This window comes from Aythya ferina (assembly GCF_964211825.1).
Source record: "Aythya ferina genome assembly, chromosome: 4".
Taxonomy (NCBI): Eukaryota; Metazoa; Chordata; class Aves; order Anseriformes; family Anatidae; genus Aythya; species Aythya ferina.
In genome coordinates this window covers 36,676,009-36,690,892 of record NC_140300.1, presented here as the reverse complement: position 1 = coordinate 36,690,892, position 14,884 = coordinate 36,676,009, and the positions used below count along the sequence as shown (strand labels likewise).

Genomic DNA, 14,884 nt, shown 5'->3' with positions numbered 1-14,884 from the left:
GAGAGCTGGAATAAGTAGGCGATTCAGTCTGTATCTGTTTAGCTGTGCCTAACTGTTCTAGATTCCAGCAGACACTTCCTTTGCTGCTTCTCCCATTCACCTTGATTGGTAGTTTCTAAGAGGTTCATGAGATGCTGCAAGATGTGCAGGAAATGTCAGCAAGTGTATGTACCACTAACACACAGAAAAATCAGATAGCCAATGACGCATAATTGTTAATTCTCCATGAAGGCAGTATTTCTTTTTCAAAATCTAAGATACATAGTTAATAGTAATCCCATGAATTTAACTACAAAGAGCTTAAGTAAATCATTAGTATTTTCTATGTCATGCTGTTCTGGATTACTGAATACTTGCACAGCCCAGACTACTCTTTGACAGGTTTGGCTGATATGATGTTTCATGACTTTTTAAATCCATCTAAATATCAAGTGTTTTCCTAAAACCTCAATAAATTCTGCCACGTAGCTGTTTCACAGTTATCCACTAATTTAGTAATGTTTGAACTAAACACATTTATCAGTCTTTGTGTCCTCTTTATGAATCAATGCCAACAGACCTCTCAGTATTTGTCAAGTTTTGTGCCTGAATATCCTGTAATTTTGCCAATATTTTCTATGTCTTCACAGGGATATTTAGTGCATTCCCTTAGCTCCCACTACTCTACAAAAACATCTTCCTCTCCCCTACTACTGATCACATCTATTAGCCCTCTTGGCAGAAGACCTTCCATTTTCTATTGCTAATAATTCCTGAATTCTGATATATGATTCTTCTAAGCCTGCTTCTTTGTCAGCTTTTGATCGTTCTAATTGCCTTATTATCATCTGCTCTCATATAGTGATAAAGACTTTTAATGTTTCATGTGCTATGAAAGAAGGAAAAAACGTGCGCAAAATCACTCTTTGTTCCTGGAATATTACCACCTCCACAGTTCATAATCATTAGGGTGAAGAATCCATTTTGGCCCTCTATTATGTCAAAGTTTTATCCTTTCAGTGGCCCTGCTGTCTCTTTGCTATTTTGTTCGCTTCAGCAGCAAAATGAATTGATCATTGCTGTTCCTCTTGCCACCTACTATTTCATATGCTACTTTAACATCACAGAATAATGATTTATACGCACTTCTTTATTTTTTCTATGAACTGTATGTCACATGAGGTTTTTTTTTTAATATAGCTTCTCTTGTATTTATGTAAGGAACTGAATAATAATAATAAAAAAAGCATATCACCATTATATTTCCCAGGGCCTGAACTTTATAATCTGTTTTAACATCCTTTTCTTCTTTACAAGAACACATTTCACAAAGCAGGGATTTAAAAACATGAATGAGCCGCTGCAGATTTTCCCACCATTTTGTGCTGTCCTTTGAGAAGTAGCAATGACTGCAAATAATGTAGTCTCCATCATCCTCCCAGATATGCCACCTTTGAATTTCAGAATTCAGAATCATCTACCATAAGCTCACACCACAAGTACCATCAAAATCCTAATTTAAAAATAAAATAAAATAATAAATAGTAAGTAATAAAAAATAATAAAATAATCCAGATAACCTTCTAGTTATTGTGCAGCCCATTTAATCAAAAAAGGAAATAACATTGGCATATGGGATTTTTTCCCCCTCTTCATTCACCGAAACCAAAACCAAAGCATGCTAGCTTCCACAAAACATTTTCTCCAGAACTCCTCAGGTCCACAACGTAATTGGTGCTCAAAGCAAAAGGCAAAAAAAGATCAGAGAGAAAGAAAATACTTCTGCCCAGGTATAGTCCAAATCCACCCATCTCCAGGAGATTATCCTAACTATACATTACAGGAATAGTCTGCCTATTGTCTAGTGAGTATTTGTTTACAATAATTCCAATGTTGTAAACAAGAAGAACAAGATAACAGCACTGGCTCTACCATGCTGCAGCAATAGCATTCACTGCTCAGAAGAAAAACTGGGTACCAATTATCCTCTTTGTTTTCAGACTTGAATGCACGTAGTCTAGAGAGTATCTTAGAAATAGTGGGATGGTTCTTCTTCACTGTCTGCTGTTGAAGTTTTACAAGTCTGAAGAAGGGACATGACTCTGGGTCTTCCATATCCCAAGTCATCTTTCTGGATATTAGTCTCTGCCATCCCTTTGTCAATCTCTTATTTTGTATCTTTACAAAAGTAAATGTGTAATTTGGATAAGAGAGACATGAACACTATATGGTTTGGTGGTTATAGCAAATACCTACAAGACCCGTAATTCAAGTATCTATTTCAATAGAAGATTAGTGAACTTCTGAGTACAACGGCATAACAAGGTTATGATTCACTAGGGGTTTAAAAAAAAAAAAAAAAGATCTCCAATAAATATTCATACAATAAATTGAATAGATACAAATTTTAAAATCCTTTCTGGTATAGGCAAAATGTTTTCTATCCACTTTCTAGCTATCTACAGTAACCATATTAACAAGGTCTGTTGCCAATACAGGTAGATATTGCATCTTTTCTTGTAAAACAAAGCCACATACACACTTAAAACATAGAGTTTTTGCTTTAGTTGTAGCTGTTGTGGTGTGTTTCCTTTTAATTTCTACTGATAGCTCAGTCAAATAAGTTTACTCAACCTAAAAATTATGGTGCACTTTGAAATTTTGTTGACATTGTATTCCTTTGTTTAATTCGTTTTGTTTCATTATGTGAAAGAAACAGTTTTCCTTATGTTTCCTTATTGTCTGGGTGCCTATTTGGAATAAAAGCTGCATCTTAACTCTGTGTTTATAAACAGCTGGTTCTATTCACTCGATATGAAGAATCAGTTAGATGCAAAACATTAACAGAGCTGTCCATTACTAAAGTGAAATTTCTACAGGTTCTGATATTTACATTGCAGCAAACTGTGGCCGTTTGCTTTCAATTAAGAACAAAGCATTCCTTCATGGCTGAGAAATTAACAGAGAAATAACCAGTACACCACTCAATGCTCCAACACTAGCCTCTGAAACGTCATTTCTATGCATCTTCATGTGAATGAATTAGGTAATTTCTATTGGTCCAATGTGAATGGCCTGTCCATTCTGAAAATCTAAAATAAAACACGTAATTCACAAAACTTGTATACTTTTCCCCCTTATTCTTCTACTGAGAAAATTTTATGGTTCACAGCCCTGATTCTCAAAAGATACCTAAGACACTTTCGAAGAGAAGCCTCAGAACTAAAATTCATGACCCTACAGGACACTTGGTATCACAAATCAAACAGGCAAGATACAGAATTCCCTCACCTTGTTAGCATATTCCCCACAATGACTACTTCTCCCTATTTCTGGGAGTAAACTCTGGGTCAGACTGCTAGAAAAGAGGGGGTTTGAAGGAGAGAACACGTATGCGGTGGGGCCTTGCGTGACAGTCTCTTTACCTTACTGCACTAAATAAAATCCATCACAAGAAATTCCAAGCAAGTATTTACCAAGGTGGAAAATTAACCTGAGAGCTATTCAGAAGTACTAATTTCTTGTGGATGTCCTAAAGAGAGTAAGCTTTAGAGGACACAACCTTGAACAATAATAATGAAGGAATGAGGAAGAAAATGTGTTGCTGTGGGTTAAAGAAAAGTTGCAACTTCAAGTCTTGCAGCCCATTCTTCTTCCTGTGTTTCCCTTGTTTTGCTACTGTGTGTTTTAGAGTCAAACTATCATATAATGGAGATGGGCTCATCTTAGGATCATCATGTGTTAGTCTAACCACCAAAAAACATTTAGATTGGCGGGGGTGGCGATGTTTAATGATACTGCAAATCATTGATTTTATGACTAGTACACACTTACAGATTAATAGCAAAAAGGTTAAACATTAGAAGGTGTGTAGGTGTAGAACGTAAGATGACAAACATTTTCAAATGCATCACATTGCAATTATGAGAAGAAATCTTTGATGTTAAAGGCTAAAAGCCAGTAAATGTACTTGCAATTTGGCAGTTACTTTCAGCAATTCCAAACACAAAAATTGCATTGTTGTCACTAAAATTATTTGGCAGATCAATTTAATTACAGACCCACATGAACACTCCTAAACTGGCCTGCAACAGGTTTCTTGTGATTTAGCTTAAGTCAGTAAGAAATCTACTTAAGGCAAATCAATGTAAGCCTTTTGTAAAACGATGCAGAAGTAGCTATATGAGGGCTTCGGGACTGTAGTTAAATTGATTTATTTAAAAGTAAGTTCAATTAAATAGGTGAAGCTTTTGTATGTTGACAAGGCCTAAAGGTGTGACACATTGTCTTGTCTGCACTGACTCCATACCTACTTTTTACTGTTTATTAGATTTTTAATCTTGTTAATGTCATGGCCTTCTTCTGGAAAGGCAAAATGCCAACTCTATGTATACAAGCTGTGATCTATCAAGAAAATATTTTTTGTTGGTAAACACTTAAATACCCACCATGAAATCTCTAAATAAACTTTACTGAGTAAGGCAGCCACAAAACTGCCTAGTCCCCTTACCTGTTAGGAAAGTAAGTTGTCTATTGCTCAATAGACAGTTTCCTTCCACACTACAAGGAGGAAAAGTGCCTGGTGTCTAGCAGTAGGCCTCCTGATAACTTTGAACACCACTAGATATGATGAGACATTTACTGGTGTTCAGAGGCCAACAGACCTGGGATGAGAATACAGCTCTCAAGTAGTTTGCTCTTACAGAAAATCACACCAGTTGGATTCTGCAGGACAAAGCATGAAAATTAACACAGTCATCATTTTAAGATACTGTGGTATAATCTGAATGCTGATGGACCTCAGGCAGTCAGGACAACTCTCTCTTAGAGCACCACAGCAAGAGTTAACAGGCTGCTTGCTATATCTGATTACACTTTCTACTAGTGTCCAGCCCTACTAAACAGGAAACGCACACAAAACTAAATTACAAGAATGAACTACCTGCTATCTGATAGCAGCATAATGTTCATCTGGTGACAAAGATTCTGCCCCACAAACATAGTTATCTCTGAATTTTCTTGCTGGATTTTTCCCCAGATGACTGCTTCCCAACACAAAGGGGAATAACCCCTTTGTGACTGAGAGGTACCACTCTAAATTTTTAAAAAGTAACCATCTCCACAAATACAGCCCAGCTACTACTGTATTTCCCGCAAGTAACAAGAGCCTCAGTTCTCATGAATATGTGGAGGTTTTTAGGATTTACACCAAACATAATACAAAATCAGAATGACTTGGAAACGATCCTATGTTTTACTTTGTCCCTTTAAAAAGGCAGACTTTAATCATGAAATGGTGATCGTCAAATCACCCGACCTGGCTATGTGGAGTGAGAGAGTAGTTCTGGTGTTTAGCTGCCCAGCACGGTAAAACCACCACACCCCCAGACCTCAAATCTGTGGAACAATCTCTTTAAAAAATGGAACTGAATGCTACCAGGTACATTTGTTTGAAATTAAATGACAATGTCTTGCCATGCCAGCAGATTTACTGAAAGATTGCTGTTCCATTTCTAGGTATACTGTCATTATTATCACATTATTCTATGCAACAGCATAAGGAATAAACAGTCTTCTAATGCTAGGTTAAATTCAGAGGATAAATATAAGGATGTATTCCTACTAGGGCTGCTGTGGTTTTGTAAGAAAATTAAAATATTCCTCTCTTACATCTTTAATAATAGATAGCCATGGAGCCAGCTATGCAGGCAGGGGAGGGGGGAGGGACAGGAACACAGAAACAATTGATCCATAGCTATGCCATAGATTGTAAATTAACAAGTATGACCATATTTTAAGGAATATATTCTAAGTAATAGCCATTTATAGAGTACTGTAAATGTATGCAATACATTACAAAAATCTAGAGACACATTCCTTTGTCCAGATTGCTTACAAGCTACCAGTTATAAATATTCTAATCAGGCTTTTATACCTCCTCTGTCAGTGTTGCACTGGAGTGCCTTTCTATTAGTCCATTAAGCTACATGACTAGCATTTTTCTGTCTTTCTGTCCCCAGGTAGAAAATGGTATGTATTTAAAAATAATTAATATTTTATTTTTTATCTATGATGTGCGTGCACTTTTACTAGCAAATGCAGGCAGAAAAATATATACCCCATTTTACCGTGTTGAATTTAAAGTACTTGACAAGATTTTGTATTAAAATCAGTATATTTATATGCTGAACTGGTGGAGAACAACAACTAGAAATGCCTTGAGAAATATGTTTTATACCCTTAGCGACAAATATTTTTCATTATTCACATTCCAGAGTAACCACTGATGTACACCTTGGATGGATGTTTTTTATATATTCACTATTGGTCTGACTTTGCTTCAACTGGAAGTTTTATCACGTAGTGTAGTGGGACCAGATTTGGGCCACCGCGTAGTGCAGCTGCAAACTCCAGACTCAGAAGACAGTGTGAAAGCGTAAGCACACCAGAGAGCTCAGGAGTCCCTGACTGGCTGCTCAGGGACCTAATTAATCCACCCCAGTTCACTTCCAATCTGATGTAGTTCTTTGTTCGCCTCTGTATGTATGAATTGAAAACTTTCTTCCCGCTACGTCAACTGCAGTCACCAATAAAAGCGTGCTGTTCCTCATAGATAGTAGCAATTAACTTTACCACAGCAATTCTTACCACTTACCACTGTTTACAATTGGCTTGGAATGCAAAATATTTCAAATACTAAAATATTATACTGAAAGTGTCAGCTTTAACAAAGAGAAAATTTACACGGCCTCCCACACAAGGTTACACCCAGACAACATCTCTGAGTTACCGAACAAAATTCCATGCCTATATTATATTGTATAATTATGACTATTAAAAGGCCACTACTTTTTCATTGAAATCACTTACTTCTCCTTTTCTTTCCCAGATGTAACCATCCAGAGCCATTTTACAACCTTTTTTTTTTTTTTTTTTTTTTTTTACTCAGTTAATTCCAGAGTACATATATTAATCAGATTTATTAGGAAAATGATGATACACCAAAAAGCTTTTTATATTAGGGAGACAACCTAAATGGTGTTTTACTAAAGACGCTACTAACTTCAAAAAAATTTGGAACAAATCTGTACAACTGTTTTGGCATTGCAAGGAAAACATGGAAATTTAATGTTAAATTTTGAAAAATTTACATGTCAGATTAGTTGTCAATAATAATGGATCTTTTCACCTATTCATTATGTTCCTGGCATTTGCTTATGAACCAGTCACCCAAAGACACACTATACAACCTCAGACACCAAGGAGACAACATATTATCACTGAGGAAAAAACTTCTAGTCAGCTGTCCTACCAGATTTGGTAAATGGTAAATACAAAATGTATTTCTGCTCTACTTTTTATGTAGAAATCTTCCTTTTTTTCTTTTTTCTTTTTTTTTTTTTTCCAAAAAAAAAAAATAGGGGAAAGGAAATGTTGTATAGAAAAACTGTTCTATAGAAAATCACAAACTCTGCAGCAGAAAGATTCGAAGAGCTCCATTAGCAAGAAAGAGGTTTTTAAAAGAGAGGTCTGAATTTTGCAGCCGCCTGAAGTTCAGAGCAAATATTACTGTACCTGGAGTATACCTACTCACCAGCCTCACCCTCAAAACCCAGCAGTCATCTCTCTTTAAGTTAACTTTGCTAAATTTTGTATCTATGGCTTTTAAAATGGCAAAGTTTTGAACAGTATTCCTCCTTCACATACTAAGACCTGTTCACAGAACTATAATATAGTCACATATAATTTATTCTGAACTTGGAAAGATTAATTAAGCAGATTTTCTTTTATTTTTTTTTCCCCTACACCTTTACTACCTCCTATGCTTATAGTAACCTATATTTAAGATCATCTCCTGTCTCTTCCCTCACCCCACTCTGCTCCCTACCCCATCTTCTGTGACTTTTCCACTACCCAACAGAAAGCATATGTGATGCCTAAAAAGTTATTAATGTGCTGACTGGCCAGCTGCCTGGAACCAAACAGAATATATAACAGTTGAGTTGTTCCTGACTTTCCCTCAGAGTACAAGGAGGACAAATATTTTATTTTTCCCTCTTTTGTCTAACAAGACAGAAGTCAAAAAATTCTTGCAACTTCAAGACTTGCCTTCCTTCAAATTTGGGTGAACCTGGTTTAAAAGCTACAGAGAACGGATTAGCAGAAAAGCAGATAAGTAATCATACTGCTTCATGCCTGCCCTCAAAAAAGAAAAATAAGGAGAGTGAGCTTTCAAAAGTTCAACAGCAAGTAAAGGCAACAATTGAGTAGCACCTTTCTAGCAGAGGAAACCAGAAGAATTCCACTATTATTTTAAATGAAGAAAACTTTTTTATCTGAATGATTATACTCAGAGTTATCTGTTTCAAAGACCAGAGATCACCTAATCCCAACAGTAAATATTGCAAAAAATGTATTAGCAGGAAGCTAGTAGAACAAACTCTTCAGTACTAAAATATTATCATTTCAAACCAGCTACGCTTGTAAGTTTTAAGTCTGCATATGTTTAATATGGATCTCGTTCTGTTAGGACATCTATTCCCAATTACAAAGTAATCACAAAATGAAAGGGCACATCTAATCACCAGACATGGTTTTGTGTTTGACTTCTAATCGGAACAACAGAGAGAGATTTAAGTCTAGACATGTTAAAATGAGCCAGCCAGCATATGAAAAAATAAAAAGAAAAAATCACTTATCTGATACAGAGATAAGGTCCAGACCAATAGTGGAAATGACAGGGTTGTTAGGAGACTGACCTAGGACACCAGGACAGCAAAGCTCAGCTAGTGGTTTTCTGCAGGTTTCTTTTATGCCTGAAGGTAAACCACTGCGACATGGGGCCACCAGAACATTTATTCCACTTCATCAGGAACAGCTCAGAGATAAACAAACAGTACTTGAATAACAGTACACTTTAAATGTTTTTGTTGCCTTTAAACATTTTGTGCCTCCTTAAAAAATAGAAAATACTGTTTGCCTGCCATGCAGAGGTTTAAAGAAAAAAAATTAGAAAAAAAAAAAAAAATCTATGTATGCAAAGCACAATCATATTTCAGTAAAATCCTCAACCAGTAAAAGGAATTAACTCCTCAAGAGCATATTTTAGGTTGCTTGTAGGGTTTGATTATGCAATTTATATTCAAAGAAAATTCTCCTTCATTTAGCCCAGGTACACACTGGATTTTTGAGTTATAGGCAACTTTGCAACTCAATTGCAAGTAAGGACAAAATAAAAAAAGCTACAACAAAGAGCAAAGTACAAACATCTTCTAACCATATTGACATCAATGGGCCTGATGAAATTCTTAATGAAGAAAAATAGCATTTTTAACTGACTTTAACTAAATCTGAACTTTTATCAGTCATTAGCACTGGCCAGTGAACTGTACATACATCTTTAGTCCTGATGCTAAAACAGGGACATATAGACCAACTTTGTATTGAATGTACAGCAAGGCCACAGCTCTGAAGTGCAAGCCATAGGGCCTTTCCTATCAGACATGTAGGTCAATACCTTGCAAGACTACACTGGTCACTAGCCAATATTAATTGAATTGGCTGTAAAATATTATTAATTATCTTACATTTGACAACCTACTGTCAAAGACTGTTATAGGGAAGGAAAAAAAAAATAAATTAAAGATTCTGTAGTAGAAAGATTATTTTACAGCTATAAATAAAAGAATTTTAATATAAAAAAACCTAATGTTTAATCTTCTTGTAATTGACTTTTTTTGATCGTATTTTGACCATTTTCAAATGAAACACAAATCTGTGCAAATACTTCAACAAGACAACATGAGTAAATCACATTGATATTTCGTTACGGATGTTTTAATTCCAAAGTTATACTCAATCAGGTGACAAAAAAATATGATATTCTAGAAACTAGTCATATATGTATGAAAATACAGTTGATTATACTTCAGAGAGAATACTTAATATGAGATTTTAGATTTGTGTCTATATTCACAAAATCAACTAAACCAAGGCAATATGAGAAACAAGAAACAAACAAATAGATTTCTTCAATGGACACAAATTCCTCTGGTGATTATCTTGGTGATCAAATAAATATGTACAGTATTCAGCAAAGTTAAAAACATTTTTCTGTTTTGCCAATGTGGTCTATATACAATTATAAAGATGCATAGGAAATTTAAAAATGCACATTAATAAAGAGTTTCATAAACTCTTATTCAATAAACAGTTTCTATTACACTTTAAAACATTGTAGATTTCACATTTGGGCTGGAATGTTTTTATTTTAAAAGATAAAGGAGAATTTTCAACCTCAGTTCAATTCAATAGTGTATTTTTGCAATTACACTCCAAAAGCTACAATAATTAAAACCATATGCAGAGCAGAAATGTCTCATTTTTTATGTTATATTACTTCTTCAGCATTATTATAAGCTCAGCCTGCCTGATGTGAGTCTAATTTTCTACTCAATCTTAGGCTGAATCCCACTGGGAAAGTGAGATATTGTGATTATTAAGAAAAGCAGAGAAAGAAGAGATTAAAGACTCCCTGCTAATGAGCAGAAGAGAAAAGAAAGAGATGTCCCAGTCTACAGTGTAGTACCTCTAAACTGAACTGCCAAGCAATTAATAACAATAGAAAATAAACAATTGTTGATCATAGAGAAATTTTTAGATGCTCACAGATAAGTGCAGAATGCAAGAAAATCCTGTTAAAAAGAGGAAACACCAAACCAGCCACATTAAAACTTAAATTTATTATGTTTGACTACTTTCCTTACATCCGTTGGCAGAATTAATACAATATAGACATCTGGTATATCCATTAAATATTTGAAAAAGACAGATGAGTAATGAGGTCCAGTAAGACACTGCTAGCTTTATTAATTTTATAATCTACCTGTCTTATTAAAATAAGGAAGAGAAATCAGTTTCACTGAGAAGAATGCAGTTTCACTGCGGAGTAGTACCCAGCAACAAAACCATTAAATTGATGGAAGTTGTTTGATGTACTTATTGGGGTTTTTAGCTTTCAGAAGTTCTCATTTACACCCCCTGTATTCTCAGGATCCTAACTCCATCAAATATAGAAAAAGCACTTTTATTACAAAGAAAAATCTCATTGAAGGTTGTCTATAATGCAAATCCTTTAAAGACTGATACTACCATATCACGTAAAATATGTCTATTTCATCAGGAGATATCAAAAGCATTTTACAAAGGAGGAACTTCTCCATTTTAGATATAGAAAATGAGGGAGAAGAATCAAACAGGTTGCTTCAAATTATCTAGTATATTAATATTGCAGGGGTATTAGTTGCAAATTTAAATTCGCATTTTACAAAGTTGTATTTGTAAATTAACACAATGAGCTTGATGCTACTTAACAGAATTACCACAAAGACTGGTGGAACTGTAGACCTACATTCATCTATTTGATGCAAAATATCCTCAAAGTAAATTTGAGAACCTGGAGAACAAAGAACTTTCTGACCTTGCCACATGCAAATACAAACTTGCCTGTGATTCAAGGAAGGTAGAATAAGCAAAACTACACATTTTTCTCAGTGAAAACTACATCTAGTACAGTATGTCTGTCAACACCTGTTCATGTAAAATTTGTCTGGGCAAAGTGCATCACAATTTTCCATCATCTTTCATAGTACCCTTGAGACTTGTTCTAACTATCAAGAAAGCAGCACAATTAAACCCACAAAACTTGACTATGAGCACTAAAAGAATAGCAACAAGAATAACCAGGTTTACATAATAGCAACACCAGATTGTAAAACCAAAAGAAGCCTTTGTGGTCACCAGAAATTAGTACTCCTACAACAACAAAACTCACAAACACATACTGACAAAAAAAAAATGTTCTATTTCCTTTAAGCACTTAAGGACTATACAAGTCACATTGTCATATTTGAAGCCAGTAATCCCACCTTCATAGTTCATGCAGTCTGTTATGCTGTAAGCATTCCCCATGTCTTTGCTTTGTTTTATATCCAAATGTGCTTGTCTCAATTTTGCCATGTTTACCGACAATCTGTGTTGCTCTGTCTAGGTTCTTTATGTTCAGCTCTCTCAATCTTTCCATTATCTGCACACTAACAAACTAACAGTGTTGTTTATTCCAGGCCACTGATGAGCCCTTCGAACTGTACAGCCATCCCTGATCAAGACCACTGGACCTATGCCTGCCTAATGGCTACTTAGCACTCATTTAGCTGCTCTTCATTCATGCAGCATGTACTGTGATGATTTTATAGTTCTAGTTACTTAATCAAAATTCTTTGCCAACCCAAGTCTCCCTTTGCCATAAAAAAAACCCTTCTTACATCAACAACTCTTATAACTACCAATCCAAACTGTAATCTCAACAAAAGAGTGTTATTCAGTTTTACAATATCATTTCCATAAATCTAACTATTATCATTACCGTTATTTCATTCTTTATAATTGAGTCCTATATCAACCATGCCATTATTGTGGCCAAGATGTATGTCAAAGTGACAGGCCTATAATTAGCATTGAAGCCTCCTTCACCATTTCAAAATGTTGGCTCAGCAACAGATTCTTTTCATCTTCTGGAATTTTCCAGTTCCAGTTTTATTGAAAAGCAATGGTAATAGTCTACTTGGATCCTACTGTTTTTCTGTAACATTTGGACACTTACAATATCAAAAAGCTGATATGAAAATGCCAACTTTTAGCAACCTGTGCACATCATCTTCATTAATTGTCAAAACAAATTATTTAATCTTCAGCAGCATCATATGGCTGTAATACCTTCATTGGAGAATCAGGATTCTGTTTCACTCCTAACTTTGTCTTTTACACATGAACCTGTAACATGCCCCACCTAGGAAAGGAGGCAAGTGAGACAACATGGGAGAAACGGATTGAAGTAGACTGCTGTCCAGGCAATGAAATGGACTACAGCGAGAGAAGAATACTGGTCTCAGAGAACACAGAGAAGGCAAAGGAATTTGTTTCCTACCCAGGGTGAGGACTACTGAGGAATGCTAAGGGTTTTAAGGGAGAGCAGCATTTTAGCAGCTTAAGGAGAAAAATGTGCTGGCACAAATGAAAATCTTAAGCCAGACCTGTTCAAAATGAATCCTTGCAAATCCAAAGTCTTCATCTAGCCTAATTATTTCTTTCTTATCCTATCTCTATCTAATTATTGACCACCTTACAACTCCTTTGTTACTGTTAATGCTTATCTACTTCTGCTTAATCAACAGTTTCCCTAGCAGCACTCTCTTCTCTGCCTCTTCAATCCATGTGGATAAGATCACTGAATACCATTTAACTTGGAATTAGTTATCTTAGCTGAGAAATGTATACAAGTTAGCACAGAATTCAGAAAGGTTGGTTAAATATGTAGCAAAAATGTTGATTGACTACTGCTATTTTTCCTGCATTATTACCTACTTTCTGTCTTTTCCAGCAACAAACTAATACCATCTTTATAACTTATTCCTCTTAAAAAAACTTCTTAAAGTTCTTAATTCCAATGACCACAGTTTTCTCCTTGTGTCCTTCTGCTTCCTTTACAAATGTCTTCAATTCCTAACTTCTCATTTATATTCATTTATTCATTGCTATCAACTTCCTTTTTTTTTTTCCATTTGTTTCATTATATATTACAGCTGCTTTCTCTTCCGCTGTAAGCCAGGCTAGATTTTAGCTGTTGAAAATTTTTCATTAAAAAATGCCAATGAACTGACCCTGAAACATTTCACTCAAGACATCCCTAGCTTGATAAAACTTTTGTCAAAACCAGTGCAGGAGTCAGAAAGAACTCAGCTTGAATGCCTTGGTACTGCTGCATGGCATGCACCCTGCCTGGGCTCCTGGCTGAGGAAAAGATCCACCGGATGCAACAGCAAAGAACAAAATTTTCTAGTTACCAAAACTGAAAAATAAAAGCAAACAAACAAAACAGATTTTGATCAATTGAAACCATCACAAATTGGAAAGTCTTCTCCATTTCTGTTTACCTGCACCCACCCCTCCACCTCATATGTTTTTGGCATTGTGAGACTGTATACTTCTGATCATAAATAATATTAATTTTGATATTTTTGATTAATTTTGATAATTTCTGATAATAAATATTAAGTAATTCAGTATTCACATTTTTTTGTCTTCTGACTCCTAGCCATTCCAGCTATAAACCTTATAATGCTCAAGCTCACATTACTGCTTTTTACTGCAGCCTACTTACTTACACAGCAAAATAACAGCCATTCTTCATCTGACTGCATCAAAGTATCCAGAAAGATTTTAAAACTGTTTTACACTGATTCCTTTTTTCCTATCAGAACAGAAGTCTAACCCATAACACACTGCAGTCTGCTATTTCACAACTGTTAAAGCTGGTACAACTTTATCCTGTCATGATCCTAATGCCTAATTTCTTTCTAATCCCTCTCCATCCTACCGCTTCTTCCTCATTCCAAAAGCCTCTCCAATTTCATGGTGAGCCAGGAAGCCAAAGCAGCTTCAAAACAGCTACAACTGTTCCATGTTTTTGCAGGGTGGTTCCTAGCAGGCAGAATTTGGGGTGGAGGACCATACTGCAAGCACCCAGGAACGTGGCGGGGAAGGTAGAAAAACAGGCCAGGCTGATAGTTGGTGGAAACAACATGAACTGTTTCACTTCAAATTCTCAGTACTTCAAGGATAAGGAAAAAAAAAAAAAAAAAAAAAAAAAAAAAAAAAAAAAGGAAAAGGAAAAGGAAAAAGAATTTATCTCTCAAAGTCTTTCAAAACAGACACACCTCAGTTGTGACCATAAAATTACAAAATCACAATGAAAGTAGTCTAGATCTTAGTACACGCTTGTCTACATTACCACTGTTTACTTAGTTATCCATCACTCACTCAATTTCAACATATTGTATTTTTAAAT

The 14,884-nt window shown here is 35.3% G+C and overlaps 2 long non-coding RNA genes across 2 annotated transcripts in view; one reads left to right on the top strand and one right to left on the bottom strand.

Annotated features, from left to right (window-relative positions):
• The window catches only part of LOC311436269, a 61,647-nt gene extending 49,099 nt beyond the window's left edge, over positions 1-12,548 (top strand). Inside the window, exon 4 of the long non-coding RNA XR_014692711.1 lies at positions 12,102-12,548. This is a non-coding gene — a long non-coding RNA (uncharacterized lncRNA). The remainder of the gene's footprint in view (positions 1-12,101) is intronic.
• Positions 1-14,884, bottom strand: part of LOC311436264 — a 334,039-nt gene that overhangs the window by 136,039 nt on the left and 183,116 nt on the right. The gene's annotated exons all lie outside the window — the stretch shown is intronic.